Here is a 27458-nt window from a genome sequence, read left to right as displayed (position 1 = left end):
CAAGCAGTATTCTCTGTTTGCTGGGGTCGAGTTCCAACCAAAACCTCACAGGTTACATGAAAATTAACTCAAAATGGACCATAGATTTAAATAAAATCATAAAACTATAAAACGTTTCAAAGATAACGTAGGAAATCATTCAGACTGAGGACTTGATGAAGAATTCTTTTTTTTTTTTTAAGATTTTATTTATTTGACAGAGATAGAGACAGCCAGCGAGAGAGGGAACACAAGCAGGGGGAGTAGGAGAGGAAGAAGCAGGTTCCTAGCAGAGGAGCCTGATGCAGGGCTCGATCCCAGAACGCTGGGATCACGCCCTGAGCCGAAGGCAGACGCTTAACGACTGCGCCACCCAGGCGCCCCTTGATGAAGAATTCTTAGACAAAATACCAGAAGCATGATCCATTAAAGAAAAAAAATCAGTAAATTAAACTATATCAAAATTAAAGTCTTTTGTTTTGCAAAAGACCCCAATAAGGGGATAAAAGACAAGTTGCAGATTAGGAAAAAATATTTGGAAATAACTTCTGACAAAGGACTATACTATATAAAGAACTCCCAAACTCAACAATATAAAAACAAACAATCCAATCAGAAAATGGGCAAAGACATAAAGAGGCATTTCACTGAAGAGGATATATGAATGGTGAATGCACCCATGAAAAGGTGTTTATTACTGGCCATTAGGAAAATGCAAATTAAGACCGTGATGAGGTATCACCACACATCTATTAAAACAGCTAAAATTAAAAATATTGATAATGCCAAGTGCTGGCAAGGATGTGGAGAAAGTGGGTCTCTCATACATTTTTGTTGAGCAAGAGTTTGGAAGTTTCTTTAAAAACTAGACATATATGTACCATATAAGCCCGATATTGTACTCCTGAGCATTTATCCCAGAGAAATAAAAACATGTTTGCATTAAAATCTATATATGACTGTTCCTAGCATATTTGTTTGTAATGGTCAATACCTCCTCAATAGATAGATGTTTAAACGGTGGTACATCCATACCATGAAATACTATTCAGCAAGAAAAAGGAGCAAACTCTTGATACATGCAACAACTCGGATAGAGCTCAATACTAAATTCCTGGGTTTTATATTGGACTCTACTTACATTAGATGTGACCACTGAGGGAAACTGGGTGAAGGGTACACGAGACCTCTCTGTGCTCTCTTTGCAATTTCTTGACTCTACAATTATTTCAAAATAAAAAGTACCGCAAATTTTCGTGAGGTCGATAAACTCTAAACTAGCAACCCTACAAATTCAACTCAACTTGGATCCCTGATCTAAGAAGAGTTTAGAAAATACAAAACAAAGAAGAAAATGTTCGTGAGAAACGAGTTACCCAAATCGTATATTTTTTTCCACTGGCAAATTTTTTAAAAGAATGCCTTAAGAATAGAACTCCTTATTTTTCGACTTTGACCTTTTCAAGTAAAATATTTTTGAAATATCTACTATCATTTTTTCCCGATTTTTTTCAAGTCATAACCAGTTTTGCAAAAGGATCTTGTGCTCATTTATCGATTCTAGTACTTTAAGAGCTACCCAACAGGTCATTAACATACAGAAACATGCATCGTGAAAAGCAAGAAATAGCACCCATTGCTTCTGCATATTAGCGACGTGTTCCCTCCGAGCAACAGTGTTCACATCACTGAGGTCTGTGAAGGGTCACTTTTTTGCATTTACCCTGAGTGGAAGATGGAATGATGAGTACAAATGCAATGGATTGTAAACAATTTCTTGCCAAAAAAGTCACAAGTTAACAAAGTATTTTACAGAATTTACTACAAAACACCGTAAAACTGCCTTCCCTTAAGCTCTCTTCTGGCATCCGGTGAGCCACCTGGGTGCGCGTGGTGGTGGTGACTCTTAGCATGAACAGATTCGGATCTTCATACAAACCTGCCGGGTCCCCTTCACTAGCCTCCTGAGGCGCACCAGTGGCGGCGCTCTGAAACCTCGACCTTTGAAATCCTGGGCGATCTCCCTCACCAACCTCTGGAAAGGCAGCTTCTGGATCGGAAGATCTGCGCAGTTCCAGTAACCACGCGTCTTTGGAAGCACGAGTTCCCGCCTGCAGCGATGAGATTTTTCCTCCCCGCCGGCAGGGGGAGCGCGTTCCCCCGCAGGCTTAGGGGGCAGCTCTTTGCACATTGCTTTCTGGAGCAGTCCGCTAACCCTCGGGTCGTTTCTTTCACCTGGTGCCAAAGTCTTGGGCCACTTTGCTGCCCGACAGAGAGCTGCAGCCTCCGAGCAAAGGCATGAAGCTCCTCCAACGAATGACCAAACCACTGTGGTCGACTAATGTTTCTTAATAGTTGACAGTAACAGAATATGGAGATTAAAAAAAAAAAGAATATGCAGATTTGCCCAAGTGATGTATACTAAGAAATAAGGTTATTTCTGAAAAGCAAAGTGTTGGGGATAAAGGGGTTTCTGTACTATACTTCCATTGTTCACAGAAAGGTTAGTAATATTATTCCGTGTGATGCTTCTGTATATTTTCGTACATCAGCTTTAGGACGGCAGACAGAACCAGAAGTCTTTTTTTAAGTTTGACAGACCCAGACATCAATGATGAATTCAACTCCACTTCTGCTTTGCTTGACTGCCATGAGATTCCTGGGTGTCACACAGCAGACTTGGTGATTTTGATTGAAGAAATATTTATAGACTGAAACAATCAGTTGAGAAGAAGAGCATGTAATTATCGCTGACAATGGAACAAACATGGTGAAAGCTAGGAGTGATTTAGGAAGGAACCCCAGGCATACGATGCTGGGTTCTCGCCCTTTACTTGTGTCCATTTTTTTGGTTGCTTGAGGAAGGACAGTAAATCTAGTCCCTGATACTCCATCTCGGCTGCAAGAGGAAGTCCCCAGATATTTGCTTTAAACATATTAATTCTTGTAATAGAAACTTTAATAGAATTTCTGGAATTGTGATATGAAATTCAGAAATATGATATGATAACTGGTCCTTCAGGTAGAAGATATATTCTGTCAGTGCTTAAGAGTCTTTCTTTATGATTAACTTCTATATCTTTGTTTTTCACTCTGAAGCCTGAGAGCAGCCCAAACATTTGAAGTTTTCCTTTATAATGAATTCCACTGGGAAAGGCAGGGCAATGTAAACAGAAGCAGTCCTTTGTGAGTGTGTGAACTCTAAATCAGTAACAGGCTTTCATCTATGACATAAAATTGATGTTCTCGATGTCAGCGTTTGAAAGTGGGGCACATTTATTCAATCGGAATGGCTTCACGGACAGAAGATGGGGAAGAGGTTCTGCTCGTGGAGAGCCTGCTGCAGGGTCTAACCCTGAACCAGCCATGTGACCATGCCAGCCATGCAACTCCTTTAAACCTCAGAGTTTTTTTCACCTGTAAATGATGTGGCTACAGAATATTAATGACCCTCAAAAAATCACCAAAGGTTATCTTTTCAAACTCCTGAAAGAGCAATATGGCAGCACGGACGGGAATAGAAATTTTAAAGAAAGTGATGGAAGTCGAGATTTAGCCCCTGTGGAGAAAGGGACGTGAGCTGACCAAGGAGGTATGAAAGGATCGACCTGGGTTGCTTAGGAGCCCTCTGAGAGCAGGATTCTTTGGTCTCCGTTTGTAGGGAGATGTGGCTTTTCTGCAATAGCTCTCAGCAAATATTTTTCTTATATGTCATGTCTACAATGGTTTAGGGACCAGAGAGCCAGTATTAGGTGAATGAATGAAGACAAGATCATTAGATGAGGGTTGACAGCTTGGACTCATGACCTCTCGAGTACCTTTCAACCCAGAGACTCTATATTCCTTCACAAGTATGAAGGTGCAAAGGCTTAAGGGAACAGAGATAAAGGGAAAGTTAATTTACATCAGAAGAACCGAGGAGGTTGATGAAGGCAGGAGCTGAGCCTGGATGTGTGCATATGCCACTTGACGTCCATTCCAGTCTGATGGTGTGCGTCACAACCAGCAATCAAAGCATCATCTCAGAAGCGTGACAACCAACTCTTGAAGAATAGCACGTGTCTCTACTGCAGGTTTTCTTCAATGGCGTGGCTGGAGGTTTCACACGTTCTTCGCAGGTAACTGTCTGGAACTCCCGTCCGGACAGGTCATTTTCTCTTCTACATCTTGCCCTGCCAGCAGCTACAGCTGTCGGCACACTCCCCGCTCCAGGGCGTCCGCCAGCCCTGCCCCAGGCAGAGAAGACCAACACGACTTCCACCCTACCCTGCAGCTGTCCGGCTCCTCCTAAGGACACCCCGGGACGCAAAGACCTTACGTGGCCCTCCCTTTCCCCCACAGCATTTGCACACAGAGCCCCGGGACATGGGATTCATTTCTTGCTCTGACCACTTTTCTCCTGAAATATTCCTGAGATGAATTTCTGGTGAAAAAAACCCTCTCTATTGTAATGTAATACAAGCCCTTTGAAGGGTCAAATAATGCAGTTGCTTAAAACTAAAATGAAATATATGCTGTATATAAAAATGTACACATTCTATTGATGATTTGGCAGAGGGGATGGTTGGATAGAGACCCTGTAATTTTCCCCTTCACTTCTGGCTGTGAGCCCTGTTTCCACCGACTTAGTTCGGCTGATGAACTGTCTTGTTCTGAATACGTTCTATATGTCCTACACCACAACACTCTGGACGTGAAAATGCCACCCTTTGTCCTTCTCCCCAAATATTTGTGTGTACAGCAGACTTCTCTGAACATTGAAGAATGACAAGAAGGGACTACATCACAGATAATTCAACATTTACTACTCCTCTTCATTGTTCTCAAAAGTCCTCTGGCTATTTCCTACAACTCATCACAAATCCCCTGGGAAGGCAGAAGGAACCCCGAAGTGAAAAAAGACCAGAGAGGGAAAGATTCAAAGGTCCAAGAATGTAGAGTCAAGTTAGCCTAAAAGACCCTAATAGCAAAAAGCAGATTTAGGACAGATCTTGTCTTGAAGACCTTTAACCATATCGACTACGTGTCCTCTCCTTATCCTATAACATTCAAACTGTTCAGAGAAAAGTATAACAGGGACTTACAGATATTTCTTGGGACTTTATTGTGTATATCTAGATTCACCGTTTTCGGTAGTAGAATTACAGGGTAAGTTTAAGGTCATCGGCTCTCACACTGCCTTAGCAGATAGGATGCAAAAACACAGAGAAATAGAAACTATTTCTCTCACAAATGTTCATAAAGTCTGAAAGAACTTTAACTTTAGATTTGAATACATATTGGTCTAATTTCCACTCGTTTTCCTTTTCTTTTTCAATCTCTCTAAGTAAATATACACACACACATTACATACACGTATGATGTTGTTACGTTATATAACAACTGTGGAGCTCAATTACTGTTTCCCGTAAGCCTCACCATATCCACGGAGCTTAGGAAGAAACAAGAGTGGTGGTTCCTATTTTGAGATTAGGGAAACTGAAGCACAGAAGGGTTAAATGCCTTCCTTACCACAAGGTCACGGGGAGAATCTGTGCCGGGAGAGCGAGAAGGGGTCTTTCCTTCCCCGCGTACTGTTTTATATGTTAACCATCACGCACATGCCAAGTCAATGGATGCTGGCACTTTACATAAATATATGAGGATGCAGTGCTATATGTAATAAAAATCTGAAGCATGAAATGTGGAAGCAATTCAAGAAAACAGATCTCACATTTTTGCCTTTGTCAGAGTCAGAATCTGACATGCTCTGATTAAAATTCAACATCTGCAGGCATTTAAAATTAAAATATACAGGTATTCATGTTTTCCTCCTTCCACAATGTTTTATTGCTGCTTTTTTCATCTTAAATATTAAAAACATTACATTATTTTATTTCATATGTCGAACTTCATGTCTCAGTATATTACGCACTGCCCTTTCACCTCGGAGCTCTGGTTCAAATCCAGCTCTTAGCTGAGAAAATAAAAAACATCTGAAAATATTTAGTAGACTCATCTCAAGGCCTAATGGACTACAGTTTACATTAACTTGACAAACACAACAAACAAACAGATTTGCCACAAATTAAAATGTTTACGTGAAAACATTCAGGAATGAACAGTATATAAAGGCCCCTCATTCAGACCTGAAGGCCGTGCCTTTATCCCACAGGGAATTTGAAACAAAGATGGAGAAAAATCTGGGCTGCACCTGTCCCACCCTAAACAGGTGAATGAAAGATCCAGATAGTAGAAATCCACCTCCGCCATTTTGTGGAGGGGAAAACTGCCATTTGAAAGGAGACAGGATGGCAGGAATAAGAGAAAACAGCCTAAAAATAAATCATCAGCTGTATCACATTACTCTTCTGTTCATGCAAAAATTATTTATCGAGGCAGGCACTGCATTCAAACACTTCGCTAGGTACTTTTTCACTGGTGCCTTCCAAAAAGTCAGGAAAATAAAGGTAACCTTGGCCTAGAGACAAATCAAAGAAACAAGCCTGCTTCTTCTCTTAAGGACCAACTTTTATGAACAAGTTCATATTTCATGATTTTAAAAAAAGGAAACAATAGGCCATTTCATATTAAATTTGCTACCCTCTCTGGGAGTGGGTGACCAAGTGCCTTCAGAGACAAGGATATCCTGAGGAGGACAGGCCCCACATAAAGGCCTTCTGATTTCTTTTTTACCTTCGATGCCATGCAGTCCAAAAACTATATACTGCAGGCCACCCGTGCCTCTGCTTTAAACTACTCTCCAGGCCCTATGTTTGATGACCAATGGGTGCTATGCCCCTTCCTCCAGCACCACCTCCTCTCTCCCCCATCACCTCATCTAGAAGACACTAGACAGTTGCCACTATGAAGGGAACAATAAATCAAACCCCTAATTCAGAAGTTCGGTGTATAAAAATCTCCCGGGAACTCTGTTAAAATGCATATTCTCAGGCCTAACCTCAGAGATACCGATTCTGAAGGTTTGATGTAGGGCCTGGGAATATGCATTTTAAAGGCTTGTCAGGAGATGCTGTTGCAGGTGGTCCAGGGCTCCGTGCTGCATCGTGGACCCGACTCCTGTTCTCAGTGGCTTCATCAGGGTGAAGGGAAAAAACCAACAGAGGGGAAACATCCACACCCGTACTTGCTTCCTTCCCTCGGCCTTCAGGGCTGCCCCTCTAGGAAGGTTTCACTGAGGACGGAGGACCCAATATGGCTGAGAAGACAGAGCAGTACAGGGGACAGGGACTGGTAACTAGGTATATCCCACCCCAGGTCTCCCCGAGCTGGCAGCTGACACCCTCGCTGACTCCATCCTTGGCAGCCCATTCCACTGCTTAATGCCCTCCACCAGCAGAAAGTTCTTCCTCCCCACTCACCTTGAGTGAGCATTCTTGAGATGTGGAGCCATTTTTGCTTTTAATTCTCCACTCAACAGCAATGGGAAACATCAGGCACCACCCTTGGAGAGGAGAGAACCATTTATACGGTGTTAAGTGACACCAAGAAAGGCCATGGTAAGGGAAATACTAAATTCAAGCGTGCTCTGAATCAGGCTTTTGTAGTCAGTCTTCAGTGGTCTGAGTTCTGATTTATGATAACAGTTTGAAAGGTCTTCCGTAGATCCTTTCAGTTTCTCCATGGTGCAACTTGGAAATAGTTTATTCTCTCATACTTCGTATGTGAAGTTTCTGCCAAGCCTCAAATGGCCTTTCTCTCTCTCTGTTTTTTTTTTTTTTCCTGACAAACACTTCAAGACAGAGCTGCACTCAAACACTCAAATTTGGTACCATTAGCTCCAGTAACATAACTGACATCCCACTTAAAGAAGGGGAGAAAAATCATAAAAACCTTCTGTTTCACTTAATTTCATATTTGACAAGTCCCTTAAAGAACAGCCGGGATAGTCTCACCAAGTATTCTCAGTCGTGTCTTGACCCCATTTGTGCCTGGAGCTGGTACGTGTGCATCCAAAGGTGTGATGACTCCTTCTTGCCTGACACCCAGCCCCCAACAAGGACCGTGCTGGCCGGTGCCGGTATCTCAGTGATGGGAGATGGAACGGTTCATTTCGATGTGTCTTTTGTACTGTCTTCACTGTAAGATGCCTCTCAGTGAAGACCTCCCCCCCCATTTAGGAATTTCATGAGATCGACTCGGTCATGAACTCCTCTCCAGCACACGTGATTATGACGAGACAAGTGGGGGACATGGTGGGGACAGAGGTGAGGATGATAGTGATGTTCTCACCTATTGTCTGTTGTTGTTGTTGTTGTTGTTTTTCTGGCAGGTTCTCCATTATCAGAAAATTGGTGTTTTTCTTATGTTGGATGTGAATTTGGGCTGGTCATGTTGTACAGATGTATTTCACACTTTCTGTGAAGGGTTTGTTATTAGAAACACCACAAAGTGGGGTCAAGGGTATGCTCTCTCGAAGAGTATTTTTCAAGAACAAGATACAAGCAATTTTCATTGGTAAAAGTTAACTCCCATTTGCTGACTGAACCAACCAGCAATCATTTATCAAGACTCTATTATTTGCATACTATTGTACTCTAGGTTAATAAGACCACCGTAATAAGACCTGTCCTTACTTTCCAAAAGTATAAAACCTGGGTAAACAAGTTGAGACTTACTTAGGATGAGGAACAAGTATAACTCCAATGTCCAGCACTGTGTGTGGGAAGCCCATGACAGATAGTTAATCATTTCTTACGTACACAATAAGTGAGCATTAAATGTGGAGGCAGAGACTGAAAATTGTATAGATCTAATAAGAGATAGTGTGTGGCATTTCTCAAGCTCCTTTGGCCATGGAACTCAGCTTTCAAGAAACTCCACAGAGAATCATGTTCCACAGACTCTCTTGGGAACTCTAGCTCAGACACACTAAAGTGGGAGAGGTGGAACTCCTGCGGGGTGTTGTAAGGAACAAGGAATTAAATGGATGGACATGAGGGAGAAATCCAGGCAGAGAAAATAATAGAAGCATAAGGTGGCGGTCAAAATTAACCTAGAACGTGGGAAATCAAGGAATAACTTAAATCATTAGAGAGCTACCTGGTTTTTATAATATTCTGCCTGGCCAAATAACACCCGTTGTAACCAAGACAGACAGGGAAAGCCTGAGGTCAACTTGTGATGGTACAAAAAGCACTTGGGTTTATATTCTCCAGGAAAGCTAGCAATCCCTCCAAACATATTTGGGGTCCAGAGCACAGACCGCCAACCCTAATGGTTTCACAGTTCTCTTATTAGAAGCTTCTGTAGAAATTTAGGGGGGGAAGGGTGGTAAAGAAATGGGGAGCAAAGACAAGGGAAAGTCTTATTTTTATCCCTTTTTTTCAAAGTAAGAGATACCAGTACAGCGTTTGAGGTTCCAGCTATTTTTGTTTTTTCACTGATTTTTCTACATCTCAAAATAGTCTTTTAAGAGCACCATGCTTTGTTACATCTTGTTTACTTCCTTTTTTTTTTTTTTCCCCTGGCTGCTTTTACTTCCAAACGAACCTTCAGGAAATTTTGTTTGTGGCAGGATTTTGACAGTTCGCCTCTTCCGTCCTGTCTTGGCTGGGCCGTTGATTACTTGTGTGTGCTGCCTGAATTGCGTGTGTTCCTGACTTCAGTTTGCTCTTTTGCAATAAAGGGAGTAAACTAGAAGAGGGTCTTTAAAAAATCTATGTAACCTTCCTTCTAAGAGAGCTATTTTTGATAATAAGACAAGTCCCGTCAGGTGAAGGAAATCGATAACCAACCTTAGCCCTCTCCCAAGGTACCTGGAGGCAGCCCTTCCTCTGTACCCTTTCCACATGGCACTATTCACGTACCCAGCCACTCCGTATAATTATGACATTTTCACAGGTCTCCCTTTTCTACCAGAATGTGAAATGCTTGATTTAGGGGATGTTTAGATGTTTTTCATCTTTGCTTACCTAATCCTATTTCAGGAGACAACACCCAGAGGTGGTAGTGTCTAGTGGTTAAGAACATAGGTTCTAGGGGTGCCTGGGAGGCACAGCGGTTAAGCGTCTGCCTTCGGCTCAGGGCGTGATCCCGGTGTTATGGGATCGAGCCCCACATCAGGCTCTTCCGCTATGAGCTTGCTTCTTCCTCTCCCACTCCCCCTGCTTGTGTTCCCTCTCTCGCTGGCTGTCTCTATCTCTGTTGAATAAATAAATAAAATCTTAAAAAAAAAAAAAAAAAAGAACATAGGTTCTGGCCCCGAATGGGTTGGAATCCTGGCTCAGCCACCTTATAAGTTGTATGACTTTTGGAAAATTGTTTATGCTCTCTATGCCTCTGTTTCTTCACCTATTAAAAAGGGGATAAAAATAATGGTTATTACTTTGTGATGGGATTAAACAAGCACAGAGTACTTAGAGCAATGATTAAAAATATTAGCTGGTTTTCAGGAACCGACATCATAAAAAAAGAATAAGTCCACCAACATAAAAGGTTACATGGAAATAGATTGATTATAAAATATAAAAATATACATATAGAATTTGTGAGGGAAACAAAGTCAAATAAGATATAGTCCATGGCGGTATGAAAATTACAATCTAGAAAGGAAACGAAGACAAGCACATGAGTCATTACAATACTAGATAGAATCTGATAAATAGTCTATTACTATAAGAAACAAAGTGTAGCAGGAGTTTGGAGGAGAAGAGAGATGATTCCCAGCAGAGGGGATCAGTAACTGCTGCGTGGGTTGATAGATCTTTCAACAGAAGAGAACTGTGTTTACACAACATCTGTTGCCTCATCTCCCCCAGCTTTCTTTCCCCTGGAGATTCATAGATTAAAAAAAAAAATCCTTCTTTACAATACATAGAAATTGAGACTTAGAGAGTCAAATTTGCATCTTGTTTTGGGCTGATAACTTAAATTCCGAGTTAGGTTTTCTGAACAACAAGGACAGGGGATGGGCATTCCCAAAGGGGTGTCTACTGCTTTGTGCAACCAGAAAACTTCTGCTGCCAAGCACCAGAGGCATATGCATGAGCGTAACACCAGGAGAGCAGCCAAGGCCCCACTCGGGATGCCTTTATTGTTTGTCTAAAGTGGATGTTTTTCCAAGCAAACTGCATTGTGCTCCAAAAGGAGATCCATCATACTTGTCTTTGTGGTTACAGAGCAGGAATCAAAAGGATGGGGTGAGGGGTGCCTGGGCCAAAGGAAAAGATGCTCCGGGTCAGAGGCTCTTCCCTTCGCCTGGTCCTCTTCAAGAACAAGAAAATCTTTGGAATGAAAATTCGACAAATGACCTTGAAGGAACCTATCCCCAGGGTTTGACTCTCAGGGAGTTTTAAACCCTTGGGAAATCCAACCAGACCCCTGGGAACTTTCACCTAGACTACACAGAGTGGAGAACCAGTTTACATTTGTCCAGTGACGTAGAGACTTCTCAAGTTCTGGAGAGGTTAAGCCACATTTTGTGAGTCCGGGTGATTCTGGTATGTACAGCGCAGATTTCCAACCCCACCAAATATATGCACTCCTAAATGCATCAAGGTGACTAAGTATTTTCTAAAAGCTAAAACCATAAATTCCATGAGATTTGAGCCAAAATACATACCTATTCCTACAAGTTCGTGTTTTTTTTGTGGCTTTTCAAACAGCCCTACATTTGAAGTTATGATCCTTGTTTTTCAGTGTCTTAACACACTAGACGGCTTTCAAATGACCAAATCTGAGTCAGGGGCAGAATTTTAAGACTCTAGCCTAGTACCATGCCCTAAAGAACATATCTAGGATCTTCGGTGTACACGAGCACCGTTCCTTCTTTACTGAACCCTCGTCCTATCTCACCCCAAGCTCACTCAGAGAGATTTATCTCATGTGCTGTCTCCCCAAGCTGCTCCTACTACCATTTCAAGAGTCCTTATCTCACTTCTTTCCTTGTCTTCCTTGCAGTTCTAGAAAGGATGATGCTTATATCTCCAGAAATACTGACCTACTCTACTACTTACGACTACCTACTACTCAGTTGTGAATCTCTTCCCTTCTCCCTAAGGGGAGGCCAGCCTCTTCGACCTCTATCCTTTCCCTGACAGCCATTTTTCCAGCTCCCTTTTTTCTGGGCTCCAGAGCATGTACTCATATCCGTCTATGCCTTAAAATGAACTGTAACTTTATCATCGTCTTCATCCTCATTTTCACCATCTATCATTTATGGATGATGACGTGCCAGGCACTGTGCTAAGAACTTTATGTGTTATTTATTCAATCCTCACAAGAATACTTTCAGTTCAGTATTTCTGTCCCTGGAAACTAACTTCAAAACTCAACTCCTGGGATGGGTGAGTCTAATTCTACTGTTTAGTTTCGTTGTCCCATACTCTCTAATTACCACGATCTGATTTCTGTTTTTATATCACCCTTCTAAAACCATTCCTGCAAATGTCTCCAGGTAAAATTGACCCCGCCCCCAACACGCCCTCTTATCCCTGCAGATCCTTGGACCACTTCACATTCTAACAACCCACTTCTTTCTGATCACTGACTTAGGAATCCATGCAAGGTTTATTTATAGACTCCTTCATTCCACAGGGACTCTGTTGGGGTGCTTATGTGCTCCAATAGTTTCTTACCGAAGATGTTTGAACTGGCACTCAGACCCAAAGCACCATCTCAAACTTCTTTCCAACCTGATAAGACACAATTTTCCAAAGGTCGTACACAAATATCTTTAAAATTCCTAGGTTGCTATCCATGAATTTTAGGAAAGCATGTTAATTGTCTACCAAACTCAAGATTCCATGGATGTTGTGGCTTACGAACTATTTAGGATTAGAAAAATGATTGATCAAAAAAATATTAAGCAAATAAGAATACAGATATGGGACAAAAATTGTGAATGTGAAAGTAATATTCAAATTATGAAAACTGTTGCAGAACACCTTATTCTAGGGGCGCCTGGGTGGCACAGTCATTAAGCATCTGCCTTCGGCTCAGGAAGTGATCCCGGCATTCTGGGATCGAGCCCCACATCAGGCTCCTCCGCTATGAGCCTGCTTCTTCCTCTCCCACTCCCCCTGCTTGCGTTTCCTCTCTCACTGGCTGTCTCTATCTCTGTCAAATAAATAAATAAAATTTAAAAAAAAAGAACACCTTATTCTGTTGTCAAAAAGGAAATGGCCCCCCCAAAATCCTTATTATCTTCCCTTTTTGCTCTGTCTCTATGTTCTTTTATCTTCCTTATTAGATTCAATGACATCCTCTAACTTCTCAGTCCTTGAAGTAACCACGTCCCTCCCTATTTTCTTCATTCTTTCTATGTAGTCTGTCTCCAAGGTTTGTCAGACCTTCTGCAATCAAACTTTTAACCCTATAGCTAAAACCCCAGGAAATAAGTTATTCAAACGACCCCCTAACCTGTCATCCAGCAAAAATTCTTCAAGTGCCATTTTAAATCCTGAGCTCAGAAAAAGCAAAAATTTGTAGCAGCATCAACAACTACTGTTCCCTCCCCCATTTCTTGTGCCATGGAAATTGGGAGAACGCCATTTACAGAAAGGCTTCATAGCTAGAAAGGTGAGTTTGCAGAATAAGGCTGTCTCAAACTTCTGACTAATATCAGAGCAAGTCACACTGTACCTTTTCCCCAAATGCACGCCCTGGGCTAGTTTACCAGTGCCTGCCTCCATCACACCTGTGATCCAGATGTGTCTCCTGGGGACCTTCACTGCCACCTCCTCCTCCTCCACCAGTTCTGTGAAGCTTAGCCTGATAGGTTCCTCAGTACCCAACCCACGCTTGGTCATTGCATCCTGTGGAGCTCCTATTCCACCAGCTGTCCAGTCTCCTAGAGTGGGTTCCCCTATCTCAGGCTGATTTGTTTAGCAAACATAATTTCTCCCGTAGTTCTCAGATGAAGCTGGTTCTACCTGCAGTCTGTTCCAACTCTCTCCACCTCCCACCATAGATCTGGCTTCACGATCACTCCGCAAACCCTAGGGAAGTATAGCCATTTATACCACCTTCTCCACAAATTTCAGATTTCTACCAATCTCCCAATACGATCTCATCCTCCTAAGTGCCGTTAGCACCTGGATGAGTTTTCTTCCCCATCTTACTCAAGGCCACTGCCCTCAGTGACTAATATCCAGCACCCTGGACTTTTCTCATTCTTCATAATCCTCCTGCCACATGGCATAGCTGACTCAAGCCTCCTTAAAGCTAAATCCCCCTTTGCTTTCATGGTGCTCATTCTGATATTTCCTTTTTTACTCTGACCACGGCTTCTCTGTCTTTCTCTAGCTCCTCTTTCTTCTCCATTCTCTAACTGAATGTGCTCTCCAAGACTTTGTTCTTGTTTTCTTTTTTTTTTATCTTCACGCTGTGGAGATCTCATCTACACCGGTAAATCTAACCCTTAACTCTACACGGACACATTTGTAATTCTGACACTTTTACAAAGTTTGTTAGCCATTTTTATCTGCTTATGGGCAGTCCCATCTATATGTATTTTTGGCATCTCAGTATGTCAATTCCTCCTTCCACTCCTGGTTTCTCTGTATTTCTGTTAGTGGGACAAATATTTTCTTAGTTATATGCATTCAAACCCTGAGAATCATTGCTGCATTCCCTCCCTGACCAAATCTATCAATTCCTGTCAATTGTTTTCTTATTTTACCTTTCATCTGCCCTCTTTTCTTTTACTGTAAGGTGAATGTCATTATTGCTGCTAAGTGAATATCATCGTGTCCATTTTACAAGTTTGGCGGCCATTTTCCCAGGTTTACTGACCTGGTAAGTGATGGAGGGACAGGATTGAAACTTAGGTCAATCTTCTGCCAGAACCTGAGCTTCTTCCTTTCATCAAACTGCTTGCCTGAAAGTAGATGACATTGTTGCATAAAATAAGAGTAAGACCTAATTTGCATAATTAGAAACAAATGTTTGTACTTTTTATAATTCTTTCTGTAAAAGCTCATTCTAATTGAGTTCTTATTTCAAAAGGTCATCTTCTCTATAGGAGTTACAATACAATGTATATCTTTATAATATAAATTATAGAAGCAGCTCAGGGTGAGGTTGGAGAACACCAACTTTAGAGTGAATTGGGTTCCCCTTCCCAGTTCCACACGCCAGTCGTGTAAACTTTGGGAAGTTGCCCAATTTCTCTGTGCCTTGCTTTCCTTATCTGTAATAGTAGTGGTTACAGATGTGGAAAATCCACATGCAGAGACCAGGAAGCTTCCTCAACACATTAATCAGCAATACCAATATTTGACTCCTGTATATGATATTTGGGGCTGTTTATTCATTGTACAGAGCCAGACATACAGTTAAATTTAGCAAATATTGATTGAGTACCTCCCAAGTGCCTTAAGACAAATAAAATGATTAATAGCCAATGTCTGACAACATTTTATGGCTTGAACATCTCATCTTCAAAGTACTTACAAATAAATAGATCTAATTCAAATTAACCTAGTCTTACAAGTATGTGAAAAGCACAATCTAATTTCATAACATAAATATCACTCATAGCCTTGCCTTCTGTCTTTTTCCTCAGGTCAGAATCTTAGGGGGAAACCTTAGTCTGAATCCTTGACATCCTGTCTCGTCATCTCTTCTGAGTTGGAAGGCTGCTCTGTACTCTCCGAAGGCCTTCGGGTCTCCGTAAGCACTCACCTTCAGTCCACATCACATTCTGCTCCAATAGCCATCCTTCTTCTCGGGCATCATTATAAATTCACTTCCCCTTCTTTTCTGAGGTAATAATTTCCCCGTTTCCCTCTCCATTAGTTTGGTGTGCTTACCAACTACCAGTTCCAATTTCTCAGCTTGCTTTCTTCTCTCCGCAGCCCCTGCTTTGTTTAACTAACCTCCTTATTAGTTCATTTGAACTATGCATTCATAAATACCACCTCCCACATGACCTACTCTACGGTAAGTTACCCAATCGGACTTCTCAAGTCAAAGACCTAAAATTCCTTTTCCTCCACAAAGTCCTCCAGGGCTAAACGAAAAAGAAGATCGTACTATTCCCTCACTCCAATCACCCACTCAGACATTCATCCACCCGAAACCAGGAACACTTCACTCAGCAATTCATCTAAATATTGAATTTCGAAATCAGAAGGCTTACCACTTTATTGCCACACCATTGCATATTTGTTGCACTCTACGTCTGTCCTATGACGGAATGATCCGGGGAGACTACTATCGATCTTAGGCAGTGAGCATCACAGCATTGTTTCTTCACTAGTGCCTCCTACCTCTGTGAGGCACGAAGTCATCCTGAGAGTAACATTTCCTCCGGCCGGCTTCTAAGTAGGAATTTGGGATGTGGACCAGGCGGTAGACATGGCAGGAAGAAGAGAGGGCACGAGGTAAGGCAATATCTGAATACACCTGAATACATCTCATTATTAGGCACTTTCTCCCAAAATATTCTCTCTTAAAAAAAGAGTCACCTCACGTGGAGTACTTGCCAAGTATCTTCTGTCACGGAAATGCTTTCTCAATTACTTTATTCTGAGTAACAAATACCACCGGATGGAGGTTTATTAGGCTGAAATAGTCTCAATTGATACTAGTTTTGGAAGCTTGTCAAAGTTATCTGATATGAGCTGCTTTCTAAAAAGAAAAAAGAAACCTCCCACAGATGTAGTCATTATTCCTGGATAGTTGACAATATCACATGTTGGCTACTATGTTAGTGAAACTTTCAAGGTTTGTTTAGCTGGTTCTGTTGTGCGGACCACGGGGTGATTTTTTTTTTTTTTCCTAAATCCTAACCCTGGGCAAATGGCTGGGATAAAATTTTCAGTACAGTATTACACAGGTTGGAAAAATGAAATAGAAGTGATAGCACCAGTCTAGAAAACTGTATCAGGCGATTTGAGAAACAGCTCTAGCCATGATGAAAGCTCAGCTGCATCTCAGCTGTCTCCAGGATGCCTGTGAAGAGTCCAAATAAAAATTATTATGTCAGATGTGAGCTAAAAAAATAGGTTCTAAAATGATATAACAGTATACATAAGTATACATAAGATGTGATTATAAGTATACAGGTGAGATTAAATTAACAAATTAAATATCGTAAGTAATCATTTAATTCCTCCATATCCGTTACACTTGCCACATGCAAGTTAGCCAAAGGCCTTTTGAGAAATTACATAATGAGAGAAATGGTGTCTCCCCATATATTGAGGTCGGCCTTACAATGGGGACATTCATGGCACCCATGAGCGCATAGGATGGAGCTAGAAGGTTTGGATGGACAGATAGCTGGTGGAGGAACTGGTTCAGGAAAAAAGAACGGTGATGTATTTTCTCACCTTTTCTTAGCAGGGTCACAAGTCTGTCCTGTGCTAAGAGCACTCTGGTTGGAAGGACAAGAACGAATTCACTTTAGCTCCTTTTGTCCTATTCCCAGAACTGCAAATACTCCCTATTATTCATTGACAGTTAGGACGTGCTGTGAGGCACTGTATTCCAGCATCCTTCTAATTTGTTAAATAACGCAAAAGAATGGAGTCTGAAAACACAAAAGGTGAGAGGTATTCAGCATAATAAAGTCACTTGTGATACATATTTAACCCTATCTCTACGTTCCTCTAGTTACTTGTTTAAAACCACTCTTGGGCTTTTCCGTAGCTAAAAGGCCTCCTTTTGTTGAGCGATTTCAACGTATAGTCACATTTTGAACTGTTGCCAGCTAAAATTCTTGCGTTAGGCTCCATGGCTGTCTGTTCCACCAAGACAAATAAGAACTGGCCCAACCCCTCATCTGAGTGCATTGTTCATGGTGCTGAGCAGTGATTTTCCATATCTGCCTGTCTTTGCGTTCACCCCAGGAGAAAGGGTGAGCCTGGTTTATTGAGTTCTCATTTCTCACAAAGCAGCAACATCTGGAGGGCTGAGCACTTTGTTGGCAGGTCCAGCCCGAAGGAATTCGGCCATGGTTCCGATTGGCTCTTATCAGTAGGTGTCACTAAAGACAGCTTCAGAGACAGAAAAATAAAGAGGCCAATTAGGCAATGCCAAGAACAGACTATTTTACAGCCATTTCTGCTCTTTTTATTGTTATTTCAACTGCAGAAGTTTCAAGATTCGAATTATTCTCTGGCTTTTTCTCCCCCCCCCTCCCCGCAAATGCCATTTTCCCATTTTCCAAGTGCCTTCCTTTAGAGTTAGAGAGTGGGACATTCAATTAATAAACTTATTTTGTGGTGCCTGATGTAGTGAAAACACATGAAGGAGATTAACTCTAACACTTGGTTGCAATGAAGCTGCAGCCGTCTGTTCATCTGCACACAGGCTAACGAAAGCTTCCCCATCCCCTTTCTCTGCGCAATGTGAGACAGTGCGTGTAGCGAGCAAGACCACTCATCCCCCCAGCCATGCCTGTGTGTCCCCAGAGGAGGCACACGTGGAAACCCTGGTGTGAGACCCCGCATGTCTGTGGAGGTCCGCGAGGGAATTCCCAGGCCTCTTCCTGGAAAGGGGCCAGACTTGCTCATAGTGGCCACCAAACGCTCCGGCTTCACTTTTTGGTGATTGAGACTCCCACCAGCAGACATCGGCCCGCTGGGGACTCTAAATTTGACCTCTGAGTCCAAGCAACAACACATATATGTAGAACACTTTACCGATATTCCTAGTGAGCGGACGCCTCATACGGATAAGTCTACAGTTATCTAAGGAAAACTAGGGAAGAATTGAAATGGATGAATTGGGTTTGCAAAATGGACTGTGAACAAAACCAGGGCATGGATCCCAGGGCCAGCACCATGTCTAGCACATGGTAGGTGCTCAGGCAATGTTGGTTAAATGAATGAGGTACCTGTGCGCTCAGAATATCAGTAATTTGTTCTGGGAGGAGCATATGTACGGCCTCTGCCGTCCACTATGTATGATAAATGCACATGCATTTTAGTGGGTGCTTTCATTCTTTCTGGTTTGGGGAGCATTCCCACTACATCAGGTAAAGAGATCCTTAAGTGTGAAGACCAAACCAATGACTTCTCATTCCAAATTTCTTCTTTTTTCTTTTAAGGTTTTTTTTTGTTTTTTTCAGAGAGAGAGTGAGAGAGTGGGAGCTGGAGGGAGAAGGAGAGAGATTCTGAAGCAGACTCTGTGCAGAGCACAGAGCCAGACCCAGGGCTTGATCTCACGACCAGGAGATCGTGACCTGAGCCAAAACCAACAGCCGAACGCTCAACCAACTGAGCCACCCAACTGCCCCCAATTCCAAATTTCTTACAATTACAAATGTAAAGCTGATAGCTAATACTAGTAATAATGGTGGGGCACCTGAAGGCTCGGTCATGGGATCAAGTGGGACCTTGATCTGAGTCAGCTCAGGTCATGATCTCAAGGTCATGGGATCAAGCCCTGCAGCAGGATCTGCGGGCTCCGTGGGAGTCTGCTTGAGATTCTTTCCCTCTGCCCTACCCCCCACCCCCACTCATGTGCCTGCTCACTCTCTCTCTCGCTCTCTCTCTCTCTCTCCTTCTCAAATATATGAATGAATCTTTGGGGAAAAAAATAATAAAAGCAGCTGTCGTGTACTGAGTACTTACTCTGTGCCAAAGGAGGTTCCATACATTATTTCATATGATCCCACCAGAACCCTATGAGATAAATGTGATTATTACCCCATTTTACATATGAGAAGACTGGGACCTAACCGCATTAAGTTATTTGCTCAAGGGAACACAGAAAGTTGCAGAGCCAGCTTAAAACAGGCCGTCTGACTCGAAACTGTTGTGGTAACCAGGCACTTTGCAACCCTCTCTTTTAACATGGAACTATGATTAGTAAATCTTAACAAAGGGAAAGGAGGAAATGTCTGGGAGAGGAGAACATAAAATGAGTAAGAGAAAATGAGTGAAGTTTGAATCTACACCGTGGTATTTATAGCTGGATGATGGCATTTAATAGATGCTGGGCTTAAACAAAATGGGGGGGCACTGCTTGTTTTCATGGCTGGGGAGTATTTATATTCACAGCACTGCCATCTAGTCTCTAAGCTCAACAACGAATGACTCGTGGACCTAATTTTCCCCATGAACATTCTTCCCCAGCATCTTTCTGCAATTGTGGACTCCCAAGTCCAAGTTACATGATGTCATTTTCATTTTTTGGGTATAATTACTAAATTATACAGGCCCTAAACCCACATTCTTGTATTCTAAACAAACAAACAAACAAACGAAACAAGCAAGGACATGGTTCTGTGAAATGAAATGTACACAGCAGAACTCAGAAGCTGCTGGCCCAGAGCACGCCCCAACCACAGTGCCTCCACAGAGAACACACAGAAATCTTCATGATAAGAACACAAAAAGCCAACCTTATACTCCAATTTCAGCTTACAAGTTTCCAAATCTAAAAGAACACATATTCAGCCTAAAAAACTGACAAAGGTGTTACTTACACATTTTAACAGAGTTTATGATTTATAAACTTTTGGAATACTTACTTTTTTTATGGGATTTTTTTCAGCTGTATTTTATTTTTACCAAGGCATAACACATCCACAATAGACATACATACTCCACCATATTTCAAAGAATATTGCTTATCTTTCATCTCAACTGAGGAACATTCTTGTGGAATCTTATTCGTAACAGATTTATGCTCAGAATACTAGCTCTGGAAGTTAATCGTCCCCAGCTTTCGGTCATCTGATAGCAAGTGAGAGAAGAGCATTTAGTAGGTGTTTATCATCCTTTTTGTCAAGATCGGTAATGTGTTTTATCCAGATGAATCAAACTATAGGGGAGGATTCAGTAAGATCTTGTCGGTTATAATATATACAATACAACAATAATAATATAATACAATATGCAACGATAATAATATATAATACAGCAATAATATAAAACAATAATACGATACAACAATTTACAGCCAGCTTCGTTAGGACCCCTGATCCTAAAAGATTCATCTATAAAACCCAAATCTGCAAACATTGAAGACCCGTGATGAATAGAACACTGTCCTGCAAAGTAGATGGGCATGAGTGATACCATTTTTACCTTCATGATTGGCACATGACGAAAAGCTAGGTGGATGCCATGAAAGATTTGTCTTTAAAGAAATAAAAGAGGGGGGCACCTGGGTGGCACAGTGGTTGAGCGTCTGCCTTCGGCTCAGGGCGTGATCCCGGCGTTCTGGGATCGAGCCCCACATCAGGCTCCTCCGCTATGAGCCTGCTTCTTCCTCTCCCACTCCCCCTGCTTGTGTTCCCTCTCTCGCTGGCTGTCTCTCTCTCTGTCGAATAAATAAATAAAATCTTTAAAAAAAAAAAATGAAAGAAAGAAAAGATGAGCCCCATTAGGAGAATCAGGAAAAGCTTTTTTAAAGAGGTTGCGTTTGAGTTGAGCCGTCATGGAGACATGGAATCCATTGTCGAAAAGTAAACGAAAAGGAACAGCATGGGGGAGGGGCCAAGCAGAAACTGTGGATTATAGAGGGAAATACGAAGAGTTTAGTAAGAATGAGGCTGAAGATTAGGCTGAAAAAATAGATGGCATTTTATGGTGGACCTTGCAGGCCAACGGAGAGTTTTGTGCATAAATCAAAAGGCTGAGGGGAGCTACTGACGTCAGTAGGGTGGAAGTACAGCGAGATCTGCCCCACACTTCAGGAGGCCTCCAGCCCCATCTCCGAGAGACATGCAGAGAAGAGAGCAGGGGTGATGGGCGTGGACTGTTAGGGGCTCTAGCGCACCACGGATGGCAGCATCTGGGAAAATGAGACCAGGCAGAAGGGAACAGAGAGCTAGACAGGGAGGAGGGATGTGGTTGATGATGGAAGGGATAGAGGTACTTCTGCTAGCAAGAAGAAGGTCAGGAGGAGAGATCACTTTTTCACCGGTGGAAATCACGGAGCTTGATTCGGGACATAGCGAGTCCAGTGGCCATTTGTACATGCACAGGCATCTTGAATAGGTCTAGAACTGGGCCCTAGGATGGGGATCCCCACTCCAGCAGTAGCAACAAAAGCCACGGAAGCTGGGCAGTCACCAAGAAACGGGGCATGAAGATAACCTTCAATAGGCAAATGGGCAAAACACTGGAGGGTGATTAGAGAGTGTGGAAGGAAACCATGCGTGTGCTTCAGAGTCACACAGACCTGGATTCAAAGCCAGAGTCCATCTCTTAATAACCGTGTGACCTTCAGGAGCCTTTTTTTGAGAATCAAATGAGATGTGTACGTAAAACACCCAGCACCATGCCTGCTACAAAGTGAGTTTTCTAAATGTGAGTTAGAAAATGCTTCAGAGCATTTCTGGTACCACTGCCCATTCCTTTTGATTATCTTTCAGTTGCATTTGAAAGTTCATATTTCCAGAAATTCAATTATCAGAATGATGGGTAAATATACTTTAATATCTATAGGAAAGAAATACCTGGTTTTACAAGAAAAGGATAAAAATCCATGATGGTTCAGAAAGGCCTTTAATTTGCAATCCACTCTAATCAACTGAAAAGGCGTAGCCTCAAATAGCTCACGAGGAATGGTGGGGCTCAGGGTTCCATTCCCAGGAGACCACCCTCTGTCATCATCCTCTATATTTAGTAATTGAAATAAAACCCATTCTTGAGCAGTCACACAAGTATGAATCCACATGAAGCTGCTGAGTTGTACCAGTCTCTGTTTTCCCCAGTTACATAATCCGAGCAACACAGATTATTACCACTTACCCACCACAAGCAAGTAGGCAAGTAGCTTCTTTGGTCACTGAGACTTGAAACAACCCATTTTGTCCCACTGATAAGGCCCAGTGGTTTGTATAAAGAATCGTTATTGTGTCAGACATCGAGACATTCTCCGATGAAAGAAAACGAAGAGATTCTGCTGCTAGCACACCTAACCTAAGCCAATGACTGAAGAAAGTTCTCTCAGCAGGAAGAAAATGATAAAAATAGGAACCTTGGAACACAGTAAGCAAAAATATTGATAAATGGAATAGACATCTTTTCCTCTTGAGTTTTCTAAATTATGTTTGATGATGAGAGCAAAAATTATAACACTGGCGGAAGTGGTTTTAAATTAATAAAGAGGCAGTCTGGAAGGCAGTTGCATCATCAAGAGGGTCGGGGAGCAATGTAAAGGAAGGCGATGTTTCTACACTTCATTCAGACTTGTAAAATGTCGACAGCCATAGACAGTGGTGATAAGTTGTATACACAGGGTGACAACATACACATCTCAAGTTATACATAGATAACTTAAACTATATAAATTATAACTTTATAAACTTTAAAAGTTTTAGGAAAAAATGTAGAGAAAACATCTTCCGAACGTAGGGCTAAGCGAAGAGTTCTCAAGCTTTACACTAAAAGCGTAAGCTATGAAAGGAAAACTGGGTCAGTTGAACCTTATCAAGAGGAATAACTTGCTCTGCTTGACCCCCTGTTAAGAGAATGAAAAGTCAAGCTATAATCTGTGAAAAAAATAGTTGTGAACCCAACAAAGGGTTAGTGTCTAGAAAATGTAAAGAACTCTGAACACTCAACAGCTAAAATAAATCCAATGACAAAATGGGCAAAAAACATCCACCGTCATTGCATTGAAGAGAAGATGCAGATGGCAGACAAGCAGAAGAAAGACGTGCAACTTCATTAGCCATTGGGGGCTGCGCGTTAAAACCACAATGAGGTTCTCACTACACATCTATCAGAACGGCCACATAAGAGACAGTGGCAACACGAAATGGAGACAAACTGCGTACCTATGCGGTTTTGCTGACGGGAATGGATGAGGGTACAACCAGTCTGGAAAGGAGATTGGCAGTTTCTTCAAAGACTAAACATACAGCCACCATATGACCTGGCAATTGTATTCCTAGGCATTTATCCCAGAAAAATGAAAACTTATGTTCACGCACAAACCTATGCATGACTATTCATAGCAGCTTTAGTCACAATAGCCAAAACCCGAAAACAGCCCAGATAGCCTTCTCTGGGTGAAGGTTTAGACAAACTATGGTATATCCGTGCCATGGAATATCAGTCAGCCATAAAAAGGAGCAGACTATTAGGACATGAGAGGACTTGGATCAATGTCCGGAGAATTGTGCTGAGTGTTAATCCCAAGAGTTAAATAGTGTGTGACTCTGTTTATACAACTTTCCCAAAAGGACAAAATTATTAAACTCAATTAATGTTGCCAGTAGGTAAGGACAGAGTTGAAGTGGGAGGATAGTGGTTTATACCTATAAAAAGGCAAAACACAGGGTTCGTATGGTGATAGAAATATTTTGTATCTTGAATGTATTAATGTCAAATCCTGGTTGTGATATTATATGAGATATTTCCATTGGAGAAACTGGATAAAGTGTACAGGGGATCTCTGGGTATCATTTCTTACAAGTGCATATGAATATACAATTATGTCAAAATAAAAAGATTAATTTTTAAAAAACTTCTAACATCAGTTATTCTCCCATATTCAGATGAGATTCAACAGGGAATGGCTATATATTAACTGGCTATTTGGAAGGGGGGAGGGAGTGGGAGAAATGAAGAAAGGGAAAGAGGAGGGAGGGAGGAGGGAAGCAACAGAAGGAGGGAACTGAGGGAGGTTGGGACAGGAGGAACTGGAGGGAGAAAAGAGAAGAAATAGAAGTCGAGCTTGCAAAAGATCAGCTGGCCACTCTTTGGAATAGTCTGGGGAAAATGGGGGCAGGAAGACCAGCTCAGAGTTTCCAATAGAAGGTCAAAGATGGTATCTTTTTTTTTTTAAAGATTTTATTTATTTATTTGACAGAGATAGAGACAGCCAGCGAGAGAGGGAACACAAGCAGGGGGAGTGGGAGAGGAAGAAGCAGGCTCATAGCGGAGGAGCCTGATGTGGGGCTCGATCCCAGAACGCCGGGATCACGCCCTGAGCCGAAGGCAGACGCTTAACCGCTGTGCCACCCAGGCGCCCCAAAGATGGTATCTTTGATAACAGAGAGAAAACTGCTTCCTTCTCAATAAAGAGCATGGACTTACTCAGTGTGAGTAAGAATTCCTCTTGGCATGAAGTCCCTCAAGAATTCCTCTTGGCATGAAGTCCCTGGAGTGTCCAAGAAAAACTGATGGCCCACAGGGCATAATTTTGCAAATTTGAAAGTTAAAATGAAATCTCCCACAGCACATGTGTGTCCTTGCAACATGATATTCATGATGTGAATTGGGCTGATTAAATCCATTTTAGGGTTCAGGGATTTACACAACTTAAATATCCTGGTTCTCAGGGAATGAAGAGCTTCATATTTCCTTGGCAAATTTCGTCTCACTGGCATCAACAGGAAGCTGTGAGTGATAAGGAGAACTTGTCACTGGGGGCACCGGGGTGGGGAAGGGAGCCGTGTACGTCAGTCTGAGGACAGGACTCCTCAGCCGTGATTTCATGAAAACTCTTCATGAGCTCCCACCTGGGGTGTTCATACGCAGATGGGATATATGAGAAAGTATGACATGAGAGGCTCTCGAGGTTAGTAAACACAGGCGTGATGGATGCTAGAGATAGGGTGAACCTCATCACGGAACCTGGAGGAAGGAGAATTCCTGCTAGAGGCTGAAAAAGAAGGAGTAAATGAACCGGGGAATTAGACCTGATGTGGAAACCTAAGATCATTATGTACGCAGAGTCTACACTCATATCTAAACTTCACAAAGCAAAACACAATAGGGGAAATTATTATCCTCCTGCAAAATTCCTCTCTGGTAGATCCGCTATCACGTAATGGCAAGAACCTAGAACCCAAAAAACAAATCGATTTTAAAAGGAGACAAAGAAAGTTCTGTGCAATATATTATCTTTCCTCTGAGCAAGTCCCGTCAGACCAGTTCTTGAATACTCTAGAACCTAGCAAACCTTAGGGTGCGGAGTCTCCAACGAAGCCGGGCTTGTCACACTTACTTACCCTTTATTAATATCACACTGGAAGTACAGTATCAGCCAAATAATGATGTGAAACCCAGAAAGAAGAATGCTGCTAATTGCCAAATTTGTTATGGAATTATCACATTTTCTGTTTCAGGGCTAGGCTCTGGGAGATGCACCGAATAAAAGCTCCAACAAACCATAGATCACAAAGATTGAGGTCAATAAAATTCAGAAACCAAGCCTGTAACCTCGGACATTAGACCCCTTCAAAATAGACATCTTCGAGGGGAAGGATCAACATAAACAGACTTGCCCTTGAGCGTAATTAATGAACTAATTTCTGCGTATAAACTCACAGCGTGCTGGCTGTAGAGAGGGTAAAACTCTGGTTCCTCTCTAAAGATTTGTGCAAGTCTTTTATTAAGATTCATTTCCATCTTGACCTTCAACCTGTCGCTGCTTCCTTTCTGTCTTTCATGTTCTCTCACCTTGATGCAAGTCAAAATGCTGTCTTGTTGCACTGCTGACATTTTATTTTAGGCGAACTGTACAGTTGAACTTGCTCACCACCATTCTTAACATATGGAAGCAATTAATTCATTTTCTTTGCCATCATTAGGATCGGAATCCCAGATATTCTAAATGTAACTTCATCATAGATTTCCCTTAACTAATTACATAATATCTAACCCATTTTCTTAAAAGTAAAACTTGCTGGTTAAGAAATAAAAAACGGCATTGCTTATAATAAACTCTGCATGCTACACTGTAATTTAAACTGTACTGTTATGTACGGCGAAGGACTGAAAGTTTAGAGTTACTCCCCTTGGCAAACATTTTTTTTAAGGATTGCTTAAATAAGCAGTACAGAAACCAGATGTCATTTGGTAAGAGTATCTGAATGACCAAAAATTTGCTGTCTGGGTATTTTTTTCCTTTATAAAAACAAGAAAAATTCTTTGGATTTATATCATATTTAGCAGCTGTGAAACAGTGCAAACATCTGTTTGTACCTATGGGGAGCTGACCCGCGGGGTCCTCATCTCTTAATCACCAAGCATCAAGCCAGCCTCACATGCACACTTTCTTGTTTTCTTTGCTGTTGCCTCCCGCACTTCAAAGTTTTCAGATGCTCCAGTCCTACTGGCAGAATGGAGGAACTAATCCATTCATTAGAAGACCAGATGATTAGGATTTTTTGAGACATGATCACAGCATTCTCTCCACCCAGCCTGTGCCCAGAAACACATTCACATTTGCCTCTAAATTCATTTTGGAGTGTCTACACTTAATCCAAATAATGCAAGATTTATGAGCCTCAAGCAAGATTACAGCAGCACATACACTCGACTGCAGAAGGCCTGCCGTCACCATCTGGGGCCACAGTCTTTAAAAAGTCATCTTAAGATAATTTGTTCCTTTTTAAACTCCGCACACAGATATTACATTAGCTCTTATTTGGAGTTTTCCTATTAGAGTTTTTGCTACAGGTTTTTTTCCTTTTTTTTTTTTTTTTTAAGAGCTGTAATAACAACAACAACAAAAGCCTCACCACACTTGTACACCCAGGGAATATCAGTTTCTAAAGGCCAACATTTTTACTGCACTTTATAAATAGGGAAAGTACGCTGAATTGGAATCGAAGC

At 41.8% G+C, this 27458-nt stretch overlaps 1 long non-coding RNA gene across 1 annotated transcript; it reads right to left on the bottom strand.

Moving 5' to 3' along the window:
• Positions 1 to 323: 323 nt before the first annotated feature.
• On the bottom strand, positions 324 to 18046 carry LOC123800715 (uncharacterized). Its single transcript, XR_006781991.2, has 3 exons — positions 17259 to 18046; positions 16064 to 16878; positions 324 to 14800 (listed from the first exon to the last, which is right to left on the bottom strand). It is a non-coding gene; the product is annotated as an uncharacterized LOC123800715 (long non-coding RNA).
• Between the last annotated feature and the right edge of the window lie 9412 nt (positions 18047 to 27458).

The sequence above is a fragment of the Ursus americanus genome, chromosome 26, assembly GCF_024610735.1.
Source record: "Ursus americanus isolate L20-20 chromosome 26, mUrsAme1.1.p, whole genome shotgun sequence".
Classification (NCBI taxonomy): Eukaryota; Metazoa; Chordata; class Mammalia; order Carnivora; family Ursidae; genus Ursus; species Ursus americanus.
Note: the sequence above shows the minus strand (reverse complement) of the source record. Positions and strands in the feature narration are given on the sequence as shown.